General features: G+C 37.7%; 1 protein-coding gene across 1 annotated transcript in view; it reads right to left on the bottom strand.

Moving 5' to 3' along the window:
• Positions 1 to 10,710, bottom strand: part of elfn1a (extracellular leucine-rich repeat and fibronectin type III domain containing 1a) — a 93,984-nt gene extending 83,274 nt beyond the window's left edge. The window contains exons 1-2 of the mRNA XM_079609612.1: positions 10,646 to 10,710; positions 8,986 to 9,046 (exon numbers count right to left, since the gene is read on the bottom strand). The gene's annotated coding sequence lies outside the window, so the exon portion shown is untranslated. The remainder of the gene's footprint in view (positions 1 to 8,985; positions 9,047 to 10,645) is intronic.
• Positions 10,711 to 15,826: the final 5,116 nt, after the last annotated feature.

Here is a 15,826-nt window from a genome sequence, read left to right on the forward strand (position 1 = left end):
AGAGTGAAAAAAAGATAAATGCTGGTAAACGCTACCGGAGGCGCTTCAGCACCCCGTGAGTACTGGAATTAGCATTAAGCTGACACGCCACTTCAGTCGCCATTGTTTGTTTACGCTCATGCCACCTTCTTGATGAATTCACACATGTGATTAAAGATGGCAAGCGATGATTGGTCGGGAGCAACGTATAGTTTCTTGTCCACGACGCAACAAGAATTGAGGAGTCCAAATCACATAATCTGACACATTGACTATCGTAACAGACAAAAATATTGTGTAGTCTGAACCCGGCATAAGACAAAACGAGCTTTAAAACAACAGTTTTATGTGTTTCAAGAAACAGGGTTCAAACAATATTGGAAAGCCTGTATATTGAGCCCGATCTCACGGCAATTCGTACGAATTTTACGAGGTGGCTAATTCGTACAAATTCATACAACCTCACTCGTACGAATTTGTACGTTTTTTGCTAAATCGTACATATTCTTATGAATAAGCCAAAATCTTATGAATTCATACGAATGACCTACCCCTGACCCCACACCTAAACCTACCCATCACATGGGTTTAGACAAATCGTACAAATTCGTACGAGTGAGGTCGTACAAATTCGTACGAATTGGTCGTGAGATAGCGTTGGTATATTAGGGGTGTAACGGTACATAAACATGACTATTGACTATACAAACCTCGGTATTGAAGTCACGGTTCGGTACAGCAGGGGGGAGAAAACTAAACACAACATTTATTAAACATTGGTTTATTGAAAAAAACCTCTGCAATACTCTTCTCTCTTTTTAAATAAATTAAATTATAATTAAAAATGTTTTAAGGACAAAACAAATCTATCTCAGCTAATGCAGTTAACTATATTTACTAGGGAGCCCTTTCTTGCACATCACTATAATATTAAAGGTTACAATTAACAACAGAACTCAAACTATTAAATTCAATTGCTAATTATTTTTAGACATAATAATCAACACTAAAAAAACATGCAAATTGTTCATACAGCAGGTTTTGCAACTTAACATTTCAAATTAATTCATTTTTGAAATCTAATAATTTACACAGTTCCTGTCATAACTTGTTTTCATGACATTTAAAAAAGAAAAGATATATTTAAAAAATTAAGATAATGAAGACATTACTAACAGGTAAAATAAATATAATGAATATATAAGTGCATATATTTAGTGAAATGCTCCCCTCTAGAGTTCATTTCTCTAGTGAAAGGTACTGTAAATGTAATGCTACATGAGATTATGTTGTGGCGGTTAGCAAACCGTGTTGCATAACTGCATGCGCCCCCTTCTGGATCGGAGTGTAGATCGCCTGTGACCGATTGTATTCACCGCCTGACTGCATGCACCAAACCATGACGTCGGTCCCATGACGGTTGAAGCAGATGTCATAACTAACGTCAGATGACCGGGAAGTTTTTGTTTTTTGAAATAGCGGCATAAATCCGCAAGATACCTTCATGCCGTGGAAAAACAAACCGGAAGACAAAACACAACGAGTTCAGTGCTGAAAAGGGGTCTATAAAATCTGTTCTATGTCATTGTATTATGTTCAGTTTTACATAGTGTTTTTGACTTGCACCCACGTAACTTAGTGAAAGAAAATCTCTGCCACAGCTGTAACCATAACAACAGAGGTAAATATCTAAGATGGCGAAATCCACAACACTGGAAAGTCTTATCAGTTGATGTTATTTAATAAACGAGTGCAATCATAAGTTCACCCATCAAATCTTAATTAACCACCAGCAGTTTTGAATTGCAGAGTGCATCATTTGGTTCGTGCTCAGACCACAAAACTGACGGGAGCAGCTCTGGTGGTAAACAGCGGCTGGATCTAAAAGCTAAAAGACGAAGCACAACCTCATCTCACCCTCAAAATGTGAGTCCTGAAGATTCAAGGAAGTCAGTTTAGTTACATAAAGGCACGTCACTCTGGGTTAGACTTAGAACTAAACCATGTGCGAATGTAACTGTATAGGCTGGTAAAACAGGTCTGACAACCGTATTTTGCTGCTGTGGGAACATACTGTAGCCATTCTGAACGATCTCCCCATATTGCTGCATATACGGACTCGGTTTGACAGGTAGCCTAAACCGCAGAAGGAGAGGGGCATAGACAGAGCCGATGAGAGAAATGTCTCTCTGTTCTCTCTGTTCTGCCTGTTAGATATCCTGCCTTTCGAATCCATTAAGCAGCTGGGGTGTAAGACAGCAAATTATCCTCGTATGTCACGCCACTGATACGCACCGCCTGACATGCGTCCATCAGCGTAATGCCCTCAAAGAGCGATCGCGACTCCAGTCTCGATGGGCGACGTGAATCCAGCAGTTGTTGAATCATGCATGGATGGAAAGAGCCCGGAGTGCGAGTCGACTGAGTTATGGTCTTATTTGTGTACTGTGTTCAGACTACCCCTCCTATTTTCTTGATGTAAATAAGCATAGGGTACAAACCCTATTGTGACATCTGGGCCACACACACAACAAGCGCGCTGACATGAGTCTGTACCAGCGCGGGGTGTTTTAGCTACCCACACAGAGCTCATCTCCCAGCAGATTCACACCGCACACAGTGTAAATCACACAAAACCTCACACATCATCAGCGCATGCCCTCATATTATCATCTATAACACACAGGAAACCATTCCAATGATGTATTTAATAGATATACGAATCAATATCTAATTTAAAAGAACTGATGCCGGTACATGACTGTAATTTCCTCGCTGCTCACTTTTTCAAGACGTCTCACAATCTATTGAAATACAAGTCAAATACTGATACTTGATATCATTTTTTTTTTTTTTTTTTACTTTAAAAAGGGTACATTTTGTGCAATTACTACAAAAGAAAAATATTTATTAATATCAAATAATTTATCTGAATTGTTATAGTATTATTATTAAAAAAACACACAATTAAACATGCACTGTATTTAAATTCTACAAAATATATTTTTTTGCAGCTTGTGCCAAAGCACACTTAGCAAGAGCAGAAACCATTCACTGAAAATGTTCTCTAAACAAAGTATCGTGAAAAATACTGCATACTGTTGTGCAAGACAATATAAAAACAGCAAGAGAATGGCCAAAGACAAGTTTGCAAGTTTACATTGCCCAACAATGAAAAAAATATCATAAGAATAAAAAGTCCTGCCTTATTAAAGAAAAAGTACGGTGGCTGAGAGAGCTTAACGCGCTGCAACTGAAGAAAACACATGCAAATAGAAAAAAATTCGAGGGCAAAAAAACCTGATCGGGACATCCCTACTGCAAATACTCACAACGCACGTACAATCAGAATGTTAAAATAAACAAAAAACCTCGACAACCCCTCTGATGAGTAGACATTGACCAATAAGCATTCGTCACTTGTTGGGGTCCCCTTGAAACATTTCCATTGTGGTCTGTGCTATCTGTAGCGCGTTTCTGCATTTGGTTGCATTGTGAGTGTTTTTTTTCTATACCTGCATGTTTTTCCTTGCATCACGTTGAGCTCTCTCGGCCACCAGAAGAAAAAAAAACATTCTACGATTGGTAAAGTCATCGCGTCACTAAAGCTGCCATTAGAAGCTCTGGTATCAGTGTCCTGAGATACACATTTGGGACTACACATGCACATTAGCTGGACAAACCTATAAAAGACAACATGTATTGGACAGTTCATGTCAAATTTGAAATATGTTATTTAAATGTGAATATGGCAAACCGTTTTTGTGATTTGAGTATCTACCCATTGAAGCGGATAAGAGTCGGTCTTGCATGAGTGAAATAAGCCGCTGAGTGAACTGTGAATGTCGACCTCAGATTGCTTCTGTCAATGCAATGTTTTTTTCTTCTTCCACAGTGTAATATCTTCAAATGATATTCATTAGAGGGCTTTCCTCAAATATGTGTATATTAGTAACACTTTTCAATAAGGTTCAGTTTGTGCATTACCAATAAATTAATGAATAAAGGTATCTAGCTAACAATGAACAACACTCAACCCCAAAAAGAGGGTGCTTTCTCGTCCTCTTTTTGTTCCAAACCATTATTACTTTTTTGATCTGTGAAACATGAAAGAAGATATTTTGAAGAATGTTGGTTACCAACTTCCATTATATGGACTACAAAATAAAGTGGAAGTCAATGGGAACAAAAACTGTTTGGTTACCAACGTTCTTCAAAATATCTTGTTTTATGTTCCACAGAAAAATGAAAGTCATACAGACTAGGAACGACATGTTAATGTGATGAGTAAATGCTGGCAGAACTTTTCATTCTGGGGTAAACTGTTGAACCCCCTTCACTATCGGTTAATGTTCATTTAAAATATTGTTCATTGCTAATTCATGTTTGTTCATAATATGTAACCCTGGACAACAAAACTAGCCACATGGGTATTTTTTTTTTGCAATTTAGATGTATAAATCATCTGAAATCTGAATAAATAAGCTTCCCATTGACGTATGGTTTGCTATGATAGGACAATATTCGGCAGAGATACAACTATCTGAACATCTGGAATCTGGGGGTGCGATTTTGCTGCATTCACTCACAAAAATAGATGTTTTATATATTTACGGTAGGACATTTACAAAATATCTTTATGTAACATAATCTTTACTTAATATCCTAATGATTTTTGGCATAAAAGAAAAATCTATAATTTTGACCCATACAATGTATTGTTGGCTATTGCCACTTATATACCGGTGCGACTTGTGACTGGTTTTGTGATCCAGGGTCACATATATAAACTTAATTTATAAAATGTTAAAAATATTACTTGGTGCATGAAGAAACTAACTAATTTGTGCTGTAAAAATGCGTTTGTATTAATGATATTTCATGTTGGACAAACCTAATAGTACTGTAAAGTCTTACAAATATAAATGCAATTCATTTCATAAATGACAAATAAATATGTTAGTAACTGCTTCAGAGCCCTAATACAGCTACACCAGAGAAATGACATTTCGCCCAACACATGTGCATTCATAGAGTCATGACTGACATGGAGGAGTCATAGCTCATGACAGCTTTTAATAGAACAGCACAAGTGCATCACGGCGAGCGCTGGCAGATGTATGTTCCGCATGAAGAGAGGAGCAGCGGCAGCCTGAGGGATGCAGGTACATGCAAAAGTTTCTGTCGCCCCTGTTCAGATAACGCCAGCTGCTGAGGCCCTTAGCTCTGTTCTCAGACCTGCCCTGATCCTCTTTTCCTCCTGAACCTCCAATACGAACCCTGCACTTCGAGCATGACAAATAATGGATTACGGGGATTAGAGGCAGGCGAACATGAGAAGAGCCATATGTCTTGAACCTCCTCCTGACCTAGATGTATGTGCATGCGAAGGAGAGATAAAGCCTGCATGTGTGCGCATGTTGCCAGTTGCAATGATACCGCGAACCAAGAGAGGGCGGCGCGTTCGCGATCCGCCGTGCTTCGGCGTAAGGCTAGAATTCATTTGCGGAAGATAATTGTACATTTCCAGAGGGAAGGGAAGAGGCAGTGAAAGGCAATAAAAGAATGAGGCGACATCGCTACGCACAAATGGTGCTAATGAGGACGGTGATCAGGACTAAATGAATCCAATTAAGAAGCTGTTATTCTCAGACCCCATGAATCACTGTGTATTCCTCAGGGATTTACGGTCACCCTGCGAAAGAAACACGGACAAGCTGGCCAACCCTCCCGATTCTAATAGAAACATATGTCCATTCTACTCTAGGACGGTCTGGAGCATCCGAGGAGCCACCCAAGCAAAGTGTCTAGGGCCGCCAGGCTCATGGGATTGGTGGTAAGAAAACGATTACCCTGGGATTAAGAAACGATAAGTACGGAAACAAACCCACTTTAAGAAGACACTTTAATTTTACTGTGCCAAGTTTGAAAGCAGACAATAAAGCTCTTCAACGCAACCCCTGTGGGAGTGAATGGCTTATAAGCAGAGAATAATAGCAGAAGAAGTGGACACTGCAGGACACCGACAAGCACGAAGACGAGAGGAGGAAGAACAATAGCAGTTCTGACTCCTCACATCCTGACTGAATGCGAATTACAACAGCTAGGCACTTCCTGTCATCGGCCTATAGTGTCACATGCATGTTCATTGTTTTCCAGTGGGGAATCATTGTTATGAAATCGGAAATGTGGTGCTAAACTGCCAGTTACTAAGAGATTGTCTTTAATGGGGAAAAGCCACACAATATTTGAAAGAAATAGCGGTTTAAGTCAAGGCTCTCAACCGGTTCAAGGAACGAAAACAGTTTTAACAGGAACATAAACAAAAACTAAATCAAGTTTAATCGTTCTGAACAGAAAAAGAATATGAATTAACAAAAAGTTCAAAAGAACTGATTTTATTTTAAACAAACTCTCTTCACTCTTAATTGTGATCAATTTAATACATACTTGCTAAATACAAATATACATTTCTTAAAAAAAAATATAATCTTACTGAGTAAATTCAGACAGGCTGATTATTAACAGAAAAAAACTACAAACTGACTGCAACATGGCACTGGAAACAGGAAAGGACTATCAATTCCATATAACAAAAACACAAAGTACACTGACTGGAGTACATATAATAAAATCATTATATTCAAATGATTTCTGAAGGATCTTGTAACACTGAAGACTGGCATAATGATGCTGAAAATTCAGCTTTGCCCTCACAGGAATAAATTATATTTTTTTATATTATTCAAATAGAAAACAGTTATTTTAAATTGTAATAATATTTCATAATATTACTGTTTTACTGTATTTTTTGGTCCAATAAATGCAGCGTTGTGAGTATAAGAGACCTCTTTCAAAAACATGAAAAACAGGAAATCAGTATATGGGAAGATATATAGGAAAATTCTCAAACAGGTTTCTAAGGTTGCAAAATACCTCCCCCATTTGCTATTGGTCAGCCAAACAGATAGTCCCGCCCAAACCTCACACCATTGGTTGGGGCAATGTTACTGAGTTGAGCTGGATGTGAAGATGTGCATTTTCTTAGCTTTTCTTAGTGCTTACTTATGGGTTACTTATTGTTGTCTCTGTATGTTGAGACATTAAAGAGATTACACACTTTAGCTTTAATTGCAAATCAGCTGCATTTAAATGCTAACTATCATTTAGCACTGAAAGTCTCTTCCATTGCCTGCTTATTCTGGACGATCCTTTGCCTCATTCCAGATGGTGGGAGTGTGAGCATACAATGGGACGAGTGAGACGAATCTTTCCTGATGCCGCTAGCCATCCTTTTACACCTCTCTGTGTAGGTGTCCATATAGCCAGAAAATAGTAATGGACTTGGTCATTTTTACAACCGGCTGCAGGGCCCTTCTGTTTGAGGTGGAGCGGTTTATACCAGACAATAATGCAGTAGGTCAGGATACACAGTATGCAGTTTGTTATTTTTATTTTTATTTTAGTCTCCAAATGTTTTCCATGATATTGTAAAATATTAGTTTCCTATTTGAAAATATTTGAAAATGTAATTTATTCCTGTGATGCAAAGCTGAATTTTCAGCATTATTACTCCAGTCTTCAGTGTCACACGATCCTTCAGAAATCGTTCTAATATGATGATTTGATGCTCAAGATACATTTCTAGTTATTAGCGATGTGGACAGTTGCGGTTTAATATTTTTATGGAAACCATAAACATTTTTTCAGAATTCTTTGATGAATCCAAATTTCAAAAGAACAACATTTATTTGAAAATCCTTGCTGAATAAAAGTATTAATTTTTAAAATGAATTAATAATTATTAAAAAAAAAAAATATTATCATGTATTTTCTCAAGTAAATTTAGCTTGGATATTTTAGCTGAAAAACAAGACAAAAAAAAAATATATATATATATATATACTTATATATATATGAAGACTTCAGATGCAAAAGCCTCTAAGTGCCATCAGAAATTTTCTTCTAAAATGAGCATCAAGCTCGTATATTTAGGTTCAGTAATTTCACTTTAATGACAATTAATAGGTAATTTTCATTGCCATTAAAGTGAAATAACTGAACATAAACATACAAGCTTGACAAAAATGATCATTCTAGAATACAATTTCAGATGGCACTTAGAGGCTTTTGCATCTGAAGTCTTCATATATTTTTTTCCAGTTCAGGGATGCTAGTAATGAGGGATGCTGTGAAGCAGGTGAGGATTTGAGGCAGCAGTGGTTGGAAAGAAACGGTTGGGTGCACAAGGCAGAGAGAAATGGGAAAAACAACAGGCACGGCGCTAGTTAGTCGAACAGTTCGAGACCCTTGGTGATTTGTGAGTCTCAGGGCCCCACAGCTGCAGGTGTGCCACTCTGAAAGAAGGGTCAACTGGGTGTAACTCGCACGGCCACAGAGAGGCTTATCTTAATTCTGAAGGCTAGAAAATCTAAGATCCCATTCGTGCGTAGTCCCTCTAATCAATGTGGACAGGTAATTCAGATGAGAGCAGGAGAGAGCTTACTGCTTTCAGCTCCACGCTGCTGCATGGCAACTGCCAGGCACACGCATACACACACACACACATCTACACCCACAGCAATTTAATCAAACGCACTTAGAGCAGGCAATAACAACAGGTATTATGTAACATAATCATCCACATGAGCCAGGGCTGAGATTACTAATAACAAGCAGTGATGAGCAGAACTGTGTTTAAATACCCCTATATGCACTCCCTAATTGTTCTAACCTGCCAGAGATCTCCACAGAGAAACATCAGAGAAAACATACCAACAGCTCTTTGGCATGTAGAGCGGGAAAATGAGAATGACTCGAAAGAACTGAAACCATTTGGGGAGGATTCGTAAATGAATCCCTCCAAAAGACAAGACAACAAGCGTATTTGTTTCTGGCTTTGGACGCATTCAGTCGAATGCCATTAGATGAGTCATGTGCGTACTGTATCTCTCCATTACTGTCATCAGTCGTGGACTGAGCAGGTGGTTTACTGGGGTTTCTCACCTGTCGCTGGCTGCTCTCCAGCTTCTGCTGAGACTCAATGCTCCAGTTCCCTGATACGCTTCTGCAGAAAACACAACACACCAGTCCTGATGAGCACTTTTACTCCAGCGTATATACAGCGTCTGTATCTGCATTTACTTTAAAGTCATAGCTACAAAAAAAAAAGCTCTTGAACATTTCCATTGTTATCGTCCAGGGGGGGTTCCTCTGTTGTGAGGCGTATTGGGCTAGGGGTGGAAAGAGTACTAACAAATTGTACTTAAGTAAAAGTATTGCTACTTAAGTAATAATTGACTTGAGTACAAGTAGAAGTATTGAAAAATAATATGACTCAAGTAAGAGTAAATAAGTAGTTTTCTTAATAAAAACTACTCAAGTAACTATGTTACAAAGTACTTTAGTATTATTTTTCTATTTTACCCAAAATGGGGAGATGATAGCGATATGGAGCGTGCTGTTTCAGTCATACTGGAAGCCCAGTACTGATTCATCCCTCACGCAGAAAGTCCACAAGTGAGATTCATAGTATTAAACTTATGACATTTCAGGAAATGCCTTATGTGGATATAATAACATGCAAATAGAGACGTTTTGACTGATGAAACATGAAGACAAACAGATGATAGCAATAATATATCTGTGTTCATCAAGCTATCTCAGGTATTTTCATAAGAGTGATGTATGTCTTTAAAGGGTTAGGAAAATTAGCCCATGCATGATTTACTCACCCTGAAGTCACCCTAGGTGTATATGACATTCTTCTTTCAGACGAATACAATCAGAGTTATATAAAAAAAATGTCCTGGCTCTTCCAAGCTTTATAATGGCAGTGAATGGCTGGAGAAAATTTGAAGCCCAAAAAAGTGCATCCATCCATGATAAAAGTGCTCCCCTTTTACTCTAACGGGTTAATAAAAGCATATTGGAGTGAAGCCATGCGTTTGTGTAATGAAATACCCATATTTAAAACTTTGTAAGCTACAATCACTAGCTTCCGCCAGACGGCTGTACGCATCGATTTCCTGTAGAAGACTAATCCCTGACCCGACGCACAGCGTAATGACGAACGTGGAAAATCAGAGGAAAGAGCAACAAAACACCAGTCACGAATTAGCAATTTTGAAGAGAAATGTTTCTATTATTTCTATAATAGAAGAGGAGCTTCAGTTTGTTGCACAGTCCTGTTCGTTTAAACCACGAGAGTTTATTAGCATTTTATGTTGATTAGCATTGCATTAAAGGGATAGTTCACCCAAAAATGAAAATTAGCCCATGATTTACTCACCCTCAAGTCATCCTAGGTGTGATGACTTGAGGGTGAGTAAATCATGGGCTAATTTTCATTTTTGGGTGAACTATCCCTTTAATGCAATGCTAATCAACATAGCTTGTATCATAGAATTTAATAAAATAATATAGTCTCACTCTGAAGCAACATGAAACCACAGAAGTAATTTCAAACACGACTGACATGTATTGTGATTTTGGAGCAAAACATGATATTAAACTGCCTAAATGATAGTGTTTGACGGTATGCTAAGCAAACATACTAGCTTTTCCTCAAGAGCGATTTTTTTATTACTAATTTTATAAAGTAAGTCCAGGTATAGTTAGAGAAAGTTAGGCATTTCTTTTGCCAATCTGCAAAAAAAATTCTTACCAATAGCTTTTTTTAACATGTGTTCCTATAGATGTCTAGTAACACCTCCCAATTTATCCACGGCCAAATCCTCGGGGAAACACCTGGAGAGGCAATCAAAGTTGGGGTGCCCAGAGGGCCTGGGTACAAAAAAACAAAAAAAGTAATTTTTACTCAAAACTAATGGCTGGGATAGATTCAGCACCCCTAAAAACCCATAGTTAGACATCTCAAAAGCTAATATTGGTAAAAAAAAAAAAAAAGTTTTTTTTGTTGTACCCAGGCCCTCTCGGCACCCCAACTTTGATTGCCTCTCCAGGTGTTTCCCCGAGGATTTGGCCGTGGATAAATTGGGAGGTGTTAGACACCTATAGGAACACATGGTAAAACAAAGCTATTGGTAAGAACATTTTTTGGCAGATTGGCTAAAGAAATGCCTAACTTTCCCTAAATAGAAAGATCATTTGAATGTTTTCATTTGAATCATTTCATAATTGAAAGAAAAGTGAGAGGTCCGATAAAGATATTTACAAAAGAATGAATAAAAAGTGCCAGTAAATAAAAAATTAAGTGGGGTAGGCCTATGGTTAAAATGTTAAATTAAATGATCTTCTTTTCTTTTTTCGTTCTACCGAAAATGTGCTGGTAGAACGAAACGTGTTGCTATAGTAACGTTAGCGAACTACACTTTTATCTGATTGACAGATAAATCATCCGATCTTATTTCTTTAAGGTTTTTACAGCTTTGTACAAAGTTTGCTTCGTACATTTAATTTAACTGATTGTTAAAGAGGGCAAGCTTTACCATTTAATTGAACTGTGTGGATGTATAATTTTAGACACTTACATTGTTATTGCTCCATCCATGCAAGCAGAGTTTTTTATTTAACGTTACTTCAACTGCTCAGTGCTCTGGTATTATCAATGGGATTGCCCATTTCAGGAGTTGCCATAATTCAAATTTAAAACCAGAATATGAGCATAGCTCACTTACATTCACTGAAATATTGAAACGTTAGCGATACTGATTCAAAACACGAGCGCCAGTGATTGAATGTCAAACGCGGTTTGAACGCCCCGCCCCCTACCGAACTGGAAGTTTTGATTGGTTTTGCACCCGAGTCAGACCTGTCAGTTATTGGCTGAACTGCTTCAGTTCTGTCAGTTATTGGCTGAACTGCTTCAGTTCTGTCAGTTATTGGCTGAAGCACAGGGCTACACCGCAGTAGTTTGAAAAGTGTCTGTCAATGACATAGACAGTATATAAACGGTCAATGTCAATTCGCCCTGTTGCTCCGTCGGCACCTTTGTCAAAGTACTTTGTACTTTTGGTGAAAATTAAATGTAGCGAAGTTGAATACTTCATTTTTATTATACTCAAGTAAGAGTAAAAGTAGCTACCACAATTTAATTATACTCAAGAAAGTAGAAAAAATGGAAAAATCCTGAAAGTATTTGTAATTAGTTAATTCCCACCTCTTTTGTCACATTACACAACCTATAATAGCATTTCAGACCAATTTCAAACACAAAACAATTTAAGACAAAAGCAAAAATGTGAACAAAACATAATCCAAAAGACAAAAAAGGGCATAGGGGGGACAATAATGTGACAACAAAACAAATAGCATGAAACTCTATATCTGAATGAACACCAGTGTGGCTTTATTGTGTTCACTTGTTACCTAATAGCTAGGCTATACAGCAAAAATATATTTACACTACTGATCAAAAGTTTGGGGTCAGTCTTTTTTTTATGAATAGGCCTACTTGTATTCAGCAAGGACACATTAAATCAAAATTGACAGTCGGATACTGTTGTTGTTATTTTCCATTAATCAAAAAATCCTGGAAAGAAAATGTATCAAGGTTTCCACAGAAATATTAAGTAACACTACTGTTTCCAACATTGATAAGAAGAAATGTTTCTTGAGCAGCAAATCATCATATTATACTGATTTCTGAAGGATCATGTGACTCTAGAGACTTGAAAAATCAGCTTTGACATCACAGGAATTAATTACATTCAATATATTCAAATAAACTGTAATAATATTTCACAATATTACGGTCTATTGTATTTTCAAGGCTGTACTTTTTTTTGAAGATGAAATGAACTAGATGTTTAAAGCCGATGTACATGCTAGAGAAGCATTTGTGTAATTGGACTTTTTACTCAACACCTCAGTTACCGAGATATAGTCTTTGTGACAAGTTACATTCCTGTGTGACAACAAGCACCAATCTCCACTGCAACGTGAATACCGAGTCTGCTGATGAGAAATATAACAGGCACAAATGTCTTCAATTCTTAAACAGCTCTCAGAAATGCCTTTGCTCCTCTTTGCACCAAAACTCCAAATTACAGCATGTAAAAATTGTCAAATCCAATGAGCCGTGGCACTGTTAAATATCCCCAGGCTCACTAAAGCAGAAGTAAAGCAGAGAGGAAGCCATATACTGATTTCCACAGCCATGGTATTTTGACTTTCCCTTTGAAATCTGTGCTTTCCAAAACTCCTTCCAGGGGTCATAGGACATCTGCCTTACATGGTGTCGTGTAAAGCAATGTTTTGACTTTGAATTCATTATTCTGTATCAGCAAAGACAACCGGTTCTCCAGGCAATAGAGCTTCCATTCATGCCTGTGTTTTCCCCCCATGATACAAACAGACCAAGCAAGATAGATCAACTCCAGAGGTCAAAGCAATCTGCATTTTATTGTCTTGCACACTAACTGTTAATATTACCACTGAGCAGAGCAGAGATCTGCTACGGCATGAGCTGTTCAGAGCCCGAGAGGAGTGAACGCAGATGCAATCCAGCGCAAACATGGGCATGACAGAGGCAGCAGTATCCTCAGGGCCCACTGCCAGCGTCTTACACTAGAACTATGCACCTGCTGCCAAAATGTGTTGTTCACACACACATATACAATCAAAATATACACCGGCAAGCACATGGAGCCATGGAGAACTGTCTGGCTTTCTTAGATTTTGTTACTTACAGCAGATGTGCCTTGCAGAATGATGATAACGTAACACGACGGATAGAGATTTTTAAATGTTGAGGTCTGCACCAAATCCAATTTTTGTGACCAAAAATTGAACAACATCACCGTGGAAAAGAGCAGCATATATATCTACCAGCATGCTCTTTTCAGCAGTGCTGTAGATAGATAGATAGATAGATAGATAGATAGATAGATAGATAGATAGATAGATAGATAGATAGATAGATAGATAGATAGATAGATAGATAGATAGATAGATAGATAGATAGATAGATGGATGGATGGATGGATGGATGGATGGATGGATGGATGGATGGATGGATGGATGGATGGATGGATGGATGGATGGATGGATGGATGGATGGATGGATGGATGGATGGATGGATGGATGGATAGATAGATAGATAGATAGATAGATAGATAGATAGATAGATAGATAGATAGATAGATAGATAGATGGATAGATTAGGCGCTTTTGAACATATCGGTTGAGTTCATGATTCAATGGCTCACTTATAAAGCCTGTCATTTATTTTTTTTCTGAATATATAATAATTTATTATATTATAAATAGAGCCGGGACTTTAACGCGTTAATTAAGATTAATTAATTACACAAAAAATAACGCGTTAAACATTTTTAACGCATTTTAATCACACTTATTTTTGCACCGCGGAACGTTTCTCACTGGATGAGTTTAGGCGGACCGATTATACTGGAGCACCAACTAGCGTTCATGACTTCCATAGACAGTATATAAACGATAACTTCAGACAACAACAAACCACAGTGAACATGAACAAAGAAGCTGACGAGACCGCTTTGGTTGGACCCGTGGATGGGACATTTTGTTATAAAAAACGAACGGATGGAAGCGTCGATAAGAGCATGGTTGTGTGCAAGCTATGCAACAAGGAATTCGGAACGGCTATTGCTACACTTAATGGCAAAAATAGCACTGGTCTGCTGGACTTGGTTGAACAAAAATAAACAATATTTTGTTGCTTAAGCTTATGTATTCAGTCATTATTCAATGGTATACTAAAAATCCATGTGAAAAAAATTACTTCTCACTGTTCTCAGATCAAATATTTATATGCAATTAAAATACGATTAATTTCGATTAATTAATTACAAAGCCTCTAATTAATTAGATAAATTTTTTTAATCGAGTCCCGGCCCTAATTATAAACACTACTGCATTGATATTGGAGCAATGTCCACAAGGCTATGGATATGATATAAAAAGCATTTTTGAACAAATTGGTGGAATGAATGATTCAAATGACTCATCCATAAACACAGTCGTTTGTAGCCACCTACTGGCATACCATGAAAACTGCAGAAAGAGCCAGTGAAAAATCCCCACCACTAATAAAGACTAATAGTCTGTCTGGAATGCACAAAAAGGCGTGATACAAACTGTTGGACTCAAGTGTGTTCGCAAATATTTTTACACTTTAGGATTGTTTTCTCTCCCGCCAGGCTTAATGCATTTGTGTCAATGCAAGACGTAATATTATGAATTAACATTTCCAGTGTATTAATGATGTCCTGGTGTGCGCAGTGTACTGTATCGATTTCCATTTCAAAAAGAAAAAAAAGTTCTAACTAAAAGCAAGTAGTAGTGAAATCTGTGAATACTGAACTGGGTCATCACAGAAACATCTCTTCATATGCTCTAGCCTGACTCGGACTGTCGTAGCACATTTTTAAGGCCATATTTCTATTTCAATCTGGAGAGAATTACGTTTCTCAGATGAATTTGTGATTAAATGGTAAGAGTCCAATGGGAGAGTGAAGAAGAAAGTGGGCAGGAAAACTTCAATTACTGAGTATGTGATAAAAGTTTTATACGTCACTCAACACGGCTTAATTTTGTGACCAGCCGATTTAGTGTAAACAGAGATGATGTGTAAGATATGTGCGACAAGGGACAGTGTATCCTTCAGAGCAGTCTTCCTCTTCTTCACAGGTTAGATGAAGCAGCTTCTGGTCCCTCTCCTGGGGGAATGTCAAGCAGAAAGGCTTCTTGCATATTTAACCAGGACTGTGCTCTGCTGATGAGATGAGTTTTTGCCATGCTCTTTTCAGAACATTCCCACACTGGGACACACCGCTTTATGTTGGGATACAGAGAGGCCGAGTCCGGATTACATTATTTATTTAATATGTATATGTTATATAT

This window comes from Phoxinus phoxinus, assembly GCF_949152265.1.
Source record: "Phoxinus phoxinus genome assembly, chromosome: 1".
Taxonomy (NCBI): Eukaryota; Metazoa; Chordata; class Actinopteri; order Cypriniformes; family Leuciscidae; genus Phoxinus; species Phoxinus phoxinus.